Here is a 14,433-nt window from a genome sequence, read left to right as displayed (position 1 = left end):
GGCCACTTCTTACTGAAGTTATAGACCTTCGATCACTAGAAATATAATACTTATAAAAGACCTGGATTTGGGTCTCAGCTCTCTACCTGGATTCTATGTGTAACTCTGGTTCAATCTCTTCTTCAGATGTGACTTATTTATCTCTAGAATGGGAGCTGAAGGAAGAGAATCACTAAAGACATTTCCAAATCTGAAATGCCCCAACTCCTATCCACTTTGGTCTGAGGTGGTTCTACTTTCAAGGATGCACGAGCTCCTTGTGAAACTCATCAGTTTAGGTAGAATGTATCACCCTCCACTTGGTCTTTGTCTACATACTTTGTCTCTTAACTAGCATTATCCTTCCCTGATGATGTTTTACTTTGTGTTGCTCTGTTAGACTCATCAAGTCAATTCACCACACACCTATTATGTGTTGTCATAAAGGAAGAATGACTTTGAGAATAAGATAAGAAACTGACACATGAAGTGGCTTCCCCCTTATGGAGATACAACCACCAAAACTGTCATCTGGGAACCACCCTGAAGTGGCCAGAGCTCCCAGATGCCCCTTCTCTGCTTGGGCTTTTGTAAACCCAGGGCTGGGAATTTTATGAACCTTCCTGGGAGTACATTTTCTCTCCATACAGTTGAAGAAAATAAAAGCATCCTAGACTTTGGGAAGGATCCTAAGGACTACAGTCCTTGAAGACTACTTGTGAGCTGACCCAATATAGGCTGTCTCTTCTTCATATTTACCTTAAGAATTCTCATTGTAATGCAACTGGAACAAATAGCAGCATCTCATTTTTCCGTAGTGATTCGAAACCTCCACTGTTTTTGCCTATCTTATCTGAGCCTTAACATAATCCTGTTAGCAGGCAAGGTAGATATCTGGCTGGCAGGCTAGCTAGCTATTTTTATTATTCTCATTTTTCTGATGAGAAAACTGAGTCTCAGGAAGATTACGTGGCTTGCCAAGGTCATTCTCCAATCCCCAACACAATGTCCATGCCTCTCATTTCCATACTTTACCATTTTTTTTATCTTAGAGTGTTTGCCTTCCTGCTGTTCAGTCACAAGCCTGAGCCTTGCTTGGCAGTGATGACCAAAGAACTTTGGACACAATCACAGATCATCTCAGTGCAGTGGTGGAGGATAATAAACATGATCTTACAGCTCAGTGTGCAGAGGGTTGAGCAAAATATGCTATTATATATGGTTATGAACATGGGAGCCCTAGATCCAATCTTCCTGGTGGTATGACAGATGACTTCACAGCTCCAAAAATATTATTAGTCAATTTCTCACAAACTCCAGTTGTCTAAAGCTTCTAGAAGCATTTATGAGGTGGGGAGGGGGTGGAAGGAGGGGAGCTTATTGCTGCTTTGCTTTAAACAAAATTATAAAATGAGACTCTTAATTTGCTTGCTCTTCCAATAGTGCTGTCAGCAGATATGTGTGGGTTAATAAGATCTTTCTTTCCTTCCTTCTACTTTTTAATAGGAAAGTCATTCATGGTGTGAACCAGATGCTGCAATTATTTGGCAAAAAAAGAAAGGACCGGCCATGTGTCCAATTACTAAGCCAGCCCCACATGTGTGTCTGCATCCCTCCTAATCTGTAAAGAGCCAGATAGTCCTATAGTCAGCAAAGTCCACATAAGCTCGCTGATGCACCCATGCATTGCTCCTCCCAGGATGACCCTAAGGAGGACTCCCCAACATGGACTTGGTCAGTCTGAGCCTTTAAAAGCTGGAGGGAAAACCCATCCTTCCCAACATGGCAGTCTGCTGATGGGGAAGGACTGGCCTTAAAATGTCAGAGTTGGGAAGGTCCTTTAAGAATTACTGTTGAAGATCTTCATTGTAGCAGAGGGTTTCCTCTAACTACAACAGGATCTAGTTACAACAAGGGGCAGGGGCAGACACAGTCTGTGGGTGGCTGGTCATCCTTCTTCTCCCAAGGCAAGGCCACTGAAGGAGTGAGGGAGTGCTAGCTGCAGGCCTCCAGAGCATTCCATAGATGCCTGAGACCCTCTTATGCTAGGGAAGCAGGAAGAGGAAACAGAATGCAAGAACACCCTGGGCAGACTGCATGTGCCTCTAGTGTAGCCTACAGGGAACACGGACAACACTCAGCTGGTCCCTTTATTCTGAGAGAGGCAGGCAGCTGAGAGAGAGAAAGAGAGTAAAAAAGAGAGAAAGCACTATCCAGTCTGCCTCCTAAGTAACGAGGAAACCTAAAGGAAAATAAGACAGTGCTTGGCTTGCAGATAGAGACTGTGAGGTTTGTCAGTGCGTTTGTGTGTGTGTGTGTGTGTGTGTACATGCATGCACTTGTATGTATGTGCACATGTGTGTCTTCACAAAGATAGACCGACTGTCCCAGGATGCAGGCTTCCAGACCAGATTTCCTTGAAGTGAACAGAAACTACAAGGCTGCAAGAGCTTTGATGGACTCTGAAAACTTTGCTAAGATACCTTGGAGGGGCTATATAAAGCATTCAGGGCAACTCTTAGAGATGTTTTGACTTTTTGATATTTTAAAGTTCCTTAGAAACATACCAGAGCAACTAGCAGTCTCTTGATATAGAAAAATGAACCACTCATCCTCTCTGAGCACAAGGCCTCAGGAATCTGTTGTAGGATTAATTCCACTGTCCTATGTCAAGCATCTCTATAAGGCAGAGTTCCTCCCAACACTCAATTATTTTAGGGGCCTGTACCTAAGAGCTTTTCTGTTTTGTTTTGCTTCTCCATATAGGTTTGCATTTTAATTAGTTCCTATTTTTGTTGCTTTTCCTCTGTTTACCTACAGGTTGGCTTTTGGCTTTGACAAAATTAGTACATTGAGAATTAAAACTTACACACTAGAAACTCTTTTACCTCCAACATTAAAAATACAAAATTGCATATTTGGTGAAAGCCCAGGTCTTTGATTTAATTAGCCCATAAATACTGCAGACTTTGGAGGTGAATAGACTTAAAGTCAAATCCTGTTTTTGATAGTTACTTCTAGGTTACTCTGTAAGTTCCTTAACCCCTCTGCATCTCAGTTTTCTTATCTGTAAAGTAGAGAAAATTATGAGCCCTTATTAGGTTGCCTGAGGATTAAATTTTCAGTCCTGTATGGCAAGCACCACATGGTAGCTATTCAACAAACGCTACTTCCTTTCCCAGCTGTCCTCTTGTCCTCTTGTGCTGGTCAACAGCTGTCATTCCCAGACATGGTTCACACAGCCACTGTCCATCTTTATAAAAACCCTGACATGGGGGCTTCTTTTAGGGAAGCATGAGGGAAGAGGAATAAGGAGCTATTAGGATCTGTTAATCCTAGCATTCTAACATATTTCCTTTGAACAAAGGGCACTGCTATCATGAACCATGTACATGAGAGGATTGATTGTCTGGGAGAGGCATGAGTATATTTTGGTTAAGTGATGAGACTGGAATCAGGCAGCCTGGGATCATGTGTCAACTTAGCCATTGACTAGCTGTATGGCATTTGGCAGGACTATGTCATTGTGTGAAAATCTCAATTTCCTCATTTGTGAAATATAGGAAGTGGCTTATACCTCACAGGATTAGTTGTTATATTTATTAAATTAAGTACTTATTAAACACTTTTTCCACTATCTCCTACTATACAATAAGCCATCCCAAAACTTAGTGACTTAAAATGACAGTCTGTGATTTTTCACAATTCTGTCAGCTAAGCTGGGCTCAGCAGGGTGATTCTTCTACTCTATGCAGTATCTGTTGGGGCGGAAACATCCAAGATAACTTACCTGGGATGGCTGAATAGCAGGGTGCTCTCTTTCTATCTATGCACACCATGTCACCGTGTGTGTGTGTGTGTGTGTGTGAGAGAGAGAGAGAGAGAGAGACACCTCTCCATTTGCTGTCTTGGGATTCCTTACGGCATGGTAGTCTCAGAGTAGTTCTTACTCAGCACCTGGCTTTCAAGAAAGACAAGAAACAGGAACTTCTAGGATCCCTAAAGTATAGGCCTAGCACTGGTACAGGGTCATTGCCACCAAACTGTATTGGTCAAAGTAACTCAAAGGATCAGCCCCGATTCAAGGAGAGAGGAAATACGCTTCATCTCTGCAAGTGAGGAATAACATGTGTATCCAAGAAGGGAAGGAACTGAGGGTGACCATATTTGGGAACCAGAAACCATAAGCACTCAGTCTGGTGCCTGAAACAATAGGAGTCACTTTAAAAATGTTTGTTTAAGATTAGATTCGGATCTATGGACATAGTAGTAAGTAAAACACAGACTTGGCACATTAGGCTGGGCCTGGTGGCTTACACCTGTGATCCTAGCACTCTGGGAACCCTAGGAGGGTGGATTGCCTGAGCTTACAGGTTCGAGACCAGCTGAAGCCAGAGCAAAACCTTGTCTCTAAAAACAGCCAGGTATTGTGGCAGACGCCTGTAGTCCTAGGTACTTGGGAGGCTGAGACAAGAGAATCACTTAAGCCCAAGAGTTGGAGGTTGCTGTGAGCTGTGATGCTACAGCACTCTACTGGGGGCAACTGAGTGAAACTCTGTCTCAAAAAAACACACAGACTTGGGAGATTTTGGATCCTTCAGACAGATGAACAAGAAATAATGCCAAGGAAGCATTTCCCAAAAAAGCACCAGAAATACCACATTTTTTTCTCACCTATTACATCTACACATAACATAAATGCAAAGGCTTATATAAAAGGCCTTCTTGGACTGCTGAACATGGTGCTGACGTCCTGCTTGCCATGGGGGTTAATGCAAATGAATGCAAAGACACCTGGAAACAGGCAATTCTTACAACGCAGTGAAGAATGTAGATCCCATTTTAAAGGAGACTTTTGGCCAGAGATGTGTCAGAGTAACTAAAAAAACTGTTTGGCAAGCAATTTCTACTACAATAAGGAATGATTTTATATGCCTGTCATTCTGTCAGGCATTAGACAATGATGGATATGCAAGCAGATACAGCTGCAACAAGCCCGCGGTGGAGAGAACATGGATATTTTCATTAATCGGACTTCAGAGCAAACAGTGCAGGCAGAACTTCATAAGTGCCAGGTCAGATCTGCTCACATTAAAAAAAAAAAAAAATCAGTTTTTCCCCATTTCACTCTATGCCCCAGGTTAGCAAAGTTGTATAATGTTCTTCTTAAATAAGAATGGAATAAAGGGTAAAGCAAAGCAAGAAGTGGTTGGTATACATGCTCAGCCCATAGATGATCAAGAAAAATTCCATTCATTTTGGGTAAATTGAGAAAACAGACATATTTGCAGTTAAATTATCAGTGTTTTCTTGCACAGCTTTTTTTTTCTTTTTTTGAGACAGAGTCTCACTATGTCGCCCTTGGTAGAGTGCTGTGGTGTCACAGCTCACAGTAACCTCAAACTCTTGGGCTTAAGCGATTCTCTTGCCTCAGTCTCCCGAGTAGCTTGGACTATAGGTGCCTGCCACAACACCTGGCTATTTTTTGTTGCAGTTGCCATTGTTGTTTAGCTGTCCTGGGCCAGGTTTGAGCCCACCACCCTTGGTGTATGTGGCTGGCACCGTAACCACTGTGTTACGGGTGCCGAGCCATTCTCGTACAGCTTTTGCCAGAATATTTAATTTTGGGAGGAAATAAAGCACCACTATTGATATAAAATCCTTCCTTTTGAGGTTAGATAATATTCAAAGTTCGTAAAGATAGAGGAAGAAATTGCATCTGTGTTACAAGCTTTGTGTTTGTACCTTGGACAGATTTAAATGTGTCTGGGGACTCAGACTATAGTCATAGTAAAATTGTGAAGCAGTCAACCTTTTCTGAGGCCCATTCTCTTCCATTATTCACCAGTTTTGCCTTGGAGTTGGCCTTTCTTTCACCCTTACTCTTGAGTGCTGTTGCTTGGTGATTCAAGCCTCTTCTCCCATATCAAAGCAATTTATACCAGAAAAGTAAATTTTAAAAAACATGCTGGTAAAAGAATTTCTTTCAGGAAGGAAATGGCCTTTGTTTAGGGAAATACCTTGGTAAGTTGCTGAAGGGTCAAAGGGAGCAGCCCCCTTAAGGGCATGGTCAGAAAAGAGACAGAGAAACAACAACAAGTGCTCTCCCAAGTAAACAGCCCTTAAGAAATAGAGTTACTGCAGAGAAGAGAAAATATTAATAAAATTCTGAGCCCCTTGGCCAGTAGCTCAGTAGCTGGCATTTAAGGTGACAGAAATGACTCAGTCACTTTTTTTTTTTTTTGTAGAGACAGAGTCTCACTTTATGGCCCTCGGTAGAGTGCCGTGGCCTCACACAGCTCACAGCAACCTCCAACTCCTGGGCTTAGGCGATTCTCTTGCCTCAGCCTCCCGAGTAGCTGGGACTACAGGCACCCGCCACAATGCCCGGCTATTTTTTGGTTGCAGTTTGGCCGGGGCCGGGTTTGAACCCGCCACCCTCGGTATATGGGGCCAGCGCCTTACCGACTAAGCCACAGGCACCGCCCTCAGTGACTTTTTTTCAATAGCATTAACTACTGCAATAGCGATTCCCAAACTTACCTGGGTCACAGCACCCTTGGTGTCTCCAGAATTCCTTCATAGTGCCCTCTGGGCCAAAAAAAATACCTACCAGTTCCTTAATTAAGTAGTGAGCTCAAACAGCTTAATATGCCTTAACAACTTAGTGACAGTTCAAAATAATACTTTCAGGCCGGGTTCGGTGGCTCACACCTGTAATCCTAGCACTCTGAAAGGCTGAGGTAAGAGGGTCACTTGAGCTCAGGAATTCGAGACCAGCCTGAGCAAGAGTGAGACCCCTTTGATAAACCAAACAAGAACATACCTTGGGGGAAAGACTCCCTATTCAATAAATGGTGTTGGGGGAACTGGATGTCTACATGTAAAAGACTGAAACTGGACCCACACCTTTCCCCACTCACAAAAATTGATTCAAGATGGATAAAGGACTTAAATTTAAGACATGAAACAATAAAAATCCTCCAAGAAAGCATAGGAAAAACACTGGAAGATATTGGCCTGGGGGAAGACTTCATGAAGAAGACTGCCATGGCAATTGCAACAACAACAAAAATAAACAAATGGGACTTCTTTAAACTGAAAAGCTTCTGTATAGCTAAGGAGACAATAACCAAAGCAAAGAGACAACCTGCACAATGGGAAAGGATATTTGCATATTTTCAATCAGACAAAAGCTTGATAACTAGGATCTATAGAGAACTCAAATTAATCCACATGAAAAAAGCCAACAATCCCATATATCAATGGGCAAGAGACATGAATAGAACTTTCTCTAAAGACGACAGACGAATGGCTAACAAACACATGAAAAAATGTTCATCATCTCTATATATTAGAGAAATGCAAATCAAAACAACCCTGAGATATCATCTAACCCCAGTGAGAATGGCCCACATCACAAAATCTCAAAACTGCAGATGCTGGCGTGGATGTGGAGAGAAGGGAACACTTTTACACTGCTGGTGGGACTGCAAACTAGTACAACCTTTCTGGAAGGAAGTATGGAGAAACCTCCAAGCACTCAAGCTAGACCTCCCATTTGATCCTGCAATTCCATTACTGGGCATCTACCCGGAAGGAAGAAAATCCTTTTATCATAAGGACACTTGTACTAGACTGTTTATTGCAGCTCAATTTACAGTCGCCAAAATGTGGAAACAGCCTAAATGCTCACCAACCCAGGAATGGATTAACAAGCTGTGGTATATGTATACCACGGAATACTATTCAGCCATTAAAAAAAATGGAGACTTTACATCCTTCGTATTAACCTGGATGGACGTGGAAGACATTATTCTTAGTAAAGCATCACAAGAATGGAGAAGCATGAATCCTATGTACTCAATTTTGATATGAAGACTATTAATGACAATTAAGGTTACGGGGGGGGAAGTAGAAAGAGGGACAGAGGGAGTGGGGTGTGGCCTTGGTGTGTGTCACACTTTATGGGGACAAGACATGATTGCAAGAGGGACTTTACCTAACAATTGCAATCAGTGTAACCTGGCTTATTGTACCCTCAATGAATCCCCAACAATAAAAAAAAAATAGAAAAACCAGGGCAGTGTCTGTGCCTCAACGGAGTAGGGCGCCAGCCCCATATTCCAGAGGTGGCAGGTTCAAACCCAGACCTGGCCAAAAACTGCAAAAAAAAAAAAAAAAAATAGAGAAACCAGCCAGATTATAAAAGTGTTGCCAAATCTATTTCAGTTATCTGCATATAGCAATGATTGGCTTCTTTGAATTGTAGTTTTTGCACCCTGATGCATTAAAATAGGAAAATTATTTGTCTCTGAGCACTAAACTTGTCTTTTACTTTTGCATATTTCTCTAATACTTCAGATCCAGATTGTGGAGGAGGTTAGGAAAAAGACATGATTCTGTGTTTTGAATTACTGTCAGAATTACATATGTAATTACAACAAACTTTTTAAGAAAGGACGTTGCATTGTGCTGCAAAAATTTGAATATTCATATTTCTTGTTCTTTTCTTTATATATTTTACATTTTAATATGTTGAACAGCTGCAAATTTGTAACGGATTAATTTTGTGATAGGAGTTTAAATGTGTTGTCATTGTCTCCATTGTCTTCACTTTGTCCGGAGCCTATCATTATGGAAACAATAAAATTTATTGTGTCAAAAAAGAAAATCCAGCCGGGTATTATGATGGGCACCTGTAGTCCCAGCTACTCAGGAGGCTGAGGCAAGTGGATGGCTGGAGTTTAAGAGTTTGAGGTTGCTGTGAGCTGTGACACACTGGCACTCTCCTCTGGGCAACAGAGGGAGACTCTGTCTCAAAAAATAATAATAACAATTTAAAATTAAAGTAATTTTATTTTATTGTTAAATAACCACAATGACTTACTATTCAGATGTGTGCTCCTTGGACATGCACACCTCTCTTGGAATAAGATTGGATACTACCATCTGCATTTCCCTTTATATGTTAATTTTCACTTAGGGCTTGCTTTTACCTCAGTGACCCCAAACATCTAGATTCACAAAGATGAGATATTATTGAAAGGATGTAGCACAATCTACTGTTCGAATTGTGAACTACTTTGAATTAGTAACTTGTACAGTGTCTGGCAAATGTTGAACATTACTTTTTTAACCATGAAAATGTAAAATATCCCATAGCACCACCACTAAAATTAGTTGTAGCATCTGAGGGTGCCTGGGTGCACAGTTTAGGACTCATGATACTACAGTATTCACTTTTAAGTTGTTGGTACTGACTGTCATGTCAAGTCCTTCTATTTTTTCCAACTTTCAGTCAATTCTAATAAACCTGAAAGGGCTTTGTGAGTCTAAAAATGGATGAGTGTCAGAGATGGTTCAGGGAGGCAGGCAGGGGGCAGATATACCCGTGGGAAGAGGAGTCAAAATGAGAACTAGTTCAACAGAGGCAGGAGCTCAGTGGGGAGTAACCATGAGTGGACATGACCTCTGGAGTCCTAGTAGAAATACCAGGGGGGCATTCCACTTTCCACAGGATTGGGAATAAAATTTGAGCCAGTCTTCAGATATAATGACTCTAGTTAACACTTTTTAAAAGAATTGAACACCTATTATCTCAGATTTTGGCAAAGATTGTAGAGTATTTAGTATAAATTACCATTATTGTTTAGCCTAAAATTGAAGATATGTGTCATGAGGACAAAAAGAAATCCTTCTATAGAATATATTTTGATGACAAAGCAGCCAAGGTGGAGCCCAGACTTAAGGATGGACATTTTACATAAATAGAGTAATAATGACATACCCAAGTAGCAATTTGCCCTTCTTTTGCCGAATCCTTTTCTGTGCCTCACTTTCCTTGCCCTGTACGACCTATCCTGCCACTCCATTGTCCTGGCACAGGCAATAAGAATTAGGCCATATTTAGTGATACTTTGAGTTTATACTCCTGATTTCCAGGTCGTGGTGAGATCCAGGTCAGGGACTGGAAAAATTTTTCTGTAAAGAGCCAGATAATAAATATTTTGGGCTTTTCATACAATGCCATCTCTGTCATAACTGCTCAATTTTGGTAGCACAAAAGCAACCAAAGACAATACATAAAGAAATGAGTATAGATGATTTCCAATAAAACTTTATTTGCAAAAATAGGGAGTGGGGTCCAGGCATGGTGGCTCACAGCTCACTCTGGGAGGCCAAGGCAGGTGGATTGCCCTGAGCTCATAGTTTTGAGACCGGCCTGAGCCAGAACAAAACCTCATCTCTAAAAAAAGATAGTCGGGAGTTGTGGCAGGCGCCTGTAGTCCCAGCTATTTCGGAGGCTCAGGCAAGAGAATCACTTGACCCCAAGAGTTGGAGGTTGCTGTGAGCCGTGACACCATAGCACTTTATCAAGGGTGACAAAGTGAGACTCTCTCTCAAAAAAAAAAAAAAAAAACCACAACTTTTTGATTTATTGATCTGTTGTATAATCCTTTTGTTTTCAATTTCATTTACTTCTGCTCTAATTTTGGTTATTTCTTTTCTTCTGCTGGGCTTGAGATTGGAATGTTCTTCCTTTTTCAGTTGTTTGTGATGTCCCATTAAGTTGTTAACTTCCTCTCCTTCTGTTCTCTTGAGGAAGGCTTGCAGTGCTATAAATTTCCCTCTTAGGACTGCCTTTGTGGTATCCCAGAGGTTCTGATAATTCATGTCTTCATTGTTGTTTTGTTCCAAAAATTTGGTACTTTCCTCCTTAATCTCATCTATGACCCAGCTATCATTCAGCATAATGTTATTTAGTTTCCATGTTTTTGTATGAGTATGCAGATTCCTCTTGTTACTGAGTTCAACTTTTATTACATGATGGTCTGAGAAGATGGAAGGAAAAATTTCTATTTTTTTAAATTTACTGAGGATAGACTCGTGACCTAAGATGTGATCAATTTTGGAATATGTTCCATTGGCTGTTGAGAAGAATGTGTATTCAGTTTTGTCAGGATGAAATGTTCTGTCAATGTCTGCTAAATCCAATTGTTGAATTGTTAAGTTTAAGTCTAAAATTTCGTTGCTTAGCTTCTTATTGGAGGATCTATCCAACGCTGCCAAAGGAGTGTTAAAATCTCTGACTATTATGGAGCTGGAGGAAATCAAGTTGCTCATATTTGTTAGAGTCTCTCTTATAAATTGAGGCACATTCTGGTTGGGTGCATAAATGTTAATGATTGAAATCTCATCATGTTGAGTGTTACCATTAACAAATATGAAGTGACCATCCTTTTCTTTCCTTACTTTTGTTGGTTTTATGAAAAGGTCAATAAAATAGATAAACCTTTGGCTAACCTAACCAGGAAAAAAAGAGTAAAATCTCTAATTTCATCAATCAAAAATGGTAAAGACAAAAATAACAACAAGACTCCTAAGAAATTCAAAAAATCCTTAATGAATATTACAAGAAATTCTATTCTCAGAAATATGAAAATCTGAAGAAAATAGACCAATTTTTGGAAGCATGCCACCTCCTATACTTAACCAGAAAGAAGTGGAAATGTTGAACAGGCCTATATCAAGTTCTGAAACAGCATCAGCTATACAAAATCTCCCTAAAAAGAAAAGCCTGGGGCCAGATGGCTTCACATCAGAATTCTACCAAACCTTTAAAGAGGAACTAGTACGCATATTACTCAATCTTTTCCAAAATATAGAAAAAGAAGGAATACTACCCAACACATTCTATGAAGCAAACATCGCCTTGATCCCCCAACCAGGAAAAGACCCGCCAAGGAAAGAAAATTATAGACCAATGTCACTAATGAATATTGATGTATAAATATTCAATAAGATCCTAGCAAACAGAATCCAGCAACACATCAAACAAATTATACACCAAGACCAAGTGGGTTTTATCCCAGAGTTTCAAGGCTGGTTCAATATATGTAAATCTATAAATATAATTCGTCACATAAAAAAATTAAAAAAAAAAGATCATATGATTCTCTCAATTGATGCAGAAAAAGCTTTTGATAATATCCAGCATCCTTTCATGATAAGAACACTTAAGAAAACTGGTATAGAAGGGACATTTCTTAAACTGATAGAGGCTACAACAAACCCACAGCCAATATCATACTGAATGGAGTTAAGTGGAAATCATTTCCACTTAGATCAGGAACCAGGCCAGGTTGCCCATTGTCACCACTGCTTTTCAACATTGTAATGGAAGTCTTAGCCATTGCAATTACGGAAGAAAAGGTGATCAAGGGTCAGAAGAGATCAAACTTTCACTCTTTGCAGATGATACGATTGTATATATGGAAAACACCAGGGATTCTATGGTTACAAAATCAACGCTCATAAATCTGTAGCCTTTATATATATATCAGTATCAAGCTGGGGAGGCGGAGCAAGATGGCAGCCGAGTAACAGCTTCCTTGTATCTGGGCACCATGAGTCTGGGGAGATAGGACTCCAGGCATCTCTGGCTCGTGGGATCTGCCTATCATCACCCCTAAGAGGATACAGGGAGTCAGCGAGAGACTTCTGGACCCCAAGAGGAGGACTAAAACAGTGGAAAACCAGCAAGTGGTCGCGTGTGTTCAATCCGTCTAAACCCGCCCGCAACTTCCGCAGGCACGAGAACTTAAAGCGCAAGAGGAAGTGAAAGGAAAATTAGGGCAAGGAAACAGATAAAAGAAATCACTCATGAGGAAGAATCAGCAGAAAACTCCAGGCAACATGAAGAACCAGTCCAGAACAACCCCGCCAAGGGACCATGAGGTAGCTACTGCAGAGGATTCCACCTATACAGAAATGTTACGAATGACAGAAAGGGAATTTAGAATACACGTGTTGAAAACAATGAAAGAAATGATGGAAACAATGAAGGAAACTGCTAATAAAGTGGAAATTAACCAAAAGGAAATTCAAAAACAGAAACAAATAAGAGATGAACCATATGAAGAATATAAAAAAGATATAGCAGAGCTGAAGGTAATGAAACAGGCAATCAGGGAACTTAAAGATGCAATGGAAAGTATCAGCAACAGGTTAGACCATGCAGAAGAAAGAATTTCAGAGGTAGAAGACAAAGTTTTTCAGATAACTCAGATAGTAAAAGAGGCAGAAAAGAAGAGAGAGAAAGCAGAACATTCACTGTCAGAATTATGGGACTTTATGAAGCGTTCCAACATACGAGTTATAGGAATTCCAAAAAGGGAAGAAGAATGCCCCAGAGGAATGGAAGCCATACTAGAGAATACTATAAAAGAAAATTTCCCAAATATCACCAAAGATTCTGACACACTGCTTTCAGAGGGCTATCGGACCCCAGGTCGCCTCAACTCTAACCGAGCTTCTCTAAGACACATTGTGATGAACCTGTCCAAAGTCAAGACAAAAGAAAAGATTCTGCAAGCTGCCAGGAGTAAGCGCCAGTTGACCTACAGGGGCAAATCCATCAGAGTGACTGCAGACTTCTCTAATGAAACTTTCCAAGCAAGGAGACAATGGTCATCTACCTTTACTCTACTTAAACAGAACAATTTCCAGCCTAGAATTCTGTACCCTGCCAAGCTAAGCTTCAAAATTGATGGAGAAATCAAATCATTTAAGGATATACAATCATTGAGGAAATTCGCCACAACAAGACCAGCTCTACAAGAAATACTTCAACCTGTTCTGCACACTGACCACCACAATGGATCAGCAGCAAAGTAAGAACTCAGAAATTAAACGACAGAACCTAACCTCCACACTGATGCAAAAGATAAAACTAAGCAATGGACTCTCACAAAATAAGACGAATAGAATACTACCACACTTATCAATTATCTCAATAAATGGTAATGGCTTGAATTCCCCACTGAAGAGACATAGATTGGTTGACTGGATTAAAAAACACAAGCCATCCATTTGCAGTCTGCAAGAAACACACCTGGCTTCAAAAGACAAATTAAAGCTCCGAGTCAAGGGTTGGAAGACAATTTTTCAGGCAAATGGAATTCAGAAGAAAAGAGGAGTTGCAATCTTATTTTCAGACACATGTGGATTTAAAGCAACTAAAGTAAAAAAAGACAAAGATCGTCACTTTATATTGGTCAAGGGAAAAATACAACAAGAAGACATTTCAATTCTAAATATTTATGCACCCAATTTAAATGCTCCCAGATTCTTGAAACAGACCTTACTCAGTCTGAGCAATATGATATCTGATAATACCATAATAACAGGGGACTTTAACACTCTTCTTACAGAGCTGGACAGATCCTCTAAACAGAAATTAAACAAGGATATAAGAGATTTAAATGAGACCCTAGAACAACTGTGCTTGATAGATGCATATAGAACACTCCATCCCAAAGATAAAGAATATACATTCTTCTCATCACCCCATGGAACATTCTCCAAAATTGATCATATCCTGGGACACAAAACAAATATCAACAGAATCAAAAGAATTGAAATTTTACCTTGTATCTTCTCAGACCATAA

Source organism: Nycticebus coucang, chromosome 8 (assembly GCF_027406575.1).
Source record: "Nycticebus coucang isolate mNycCou1 chromosome 8, mNycCou1.pri, whole genome shotgun sequence".
NCBI lineage: Eukaryota > Metazoa > Chordata > Mammalia > Primates > Lorisidae > Nycticebus > Nycticebus coucang.
Note: the sequence above shows the minus strand (reverse complement) of the source record.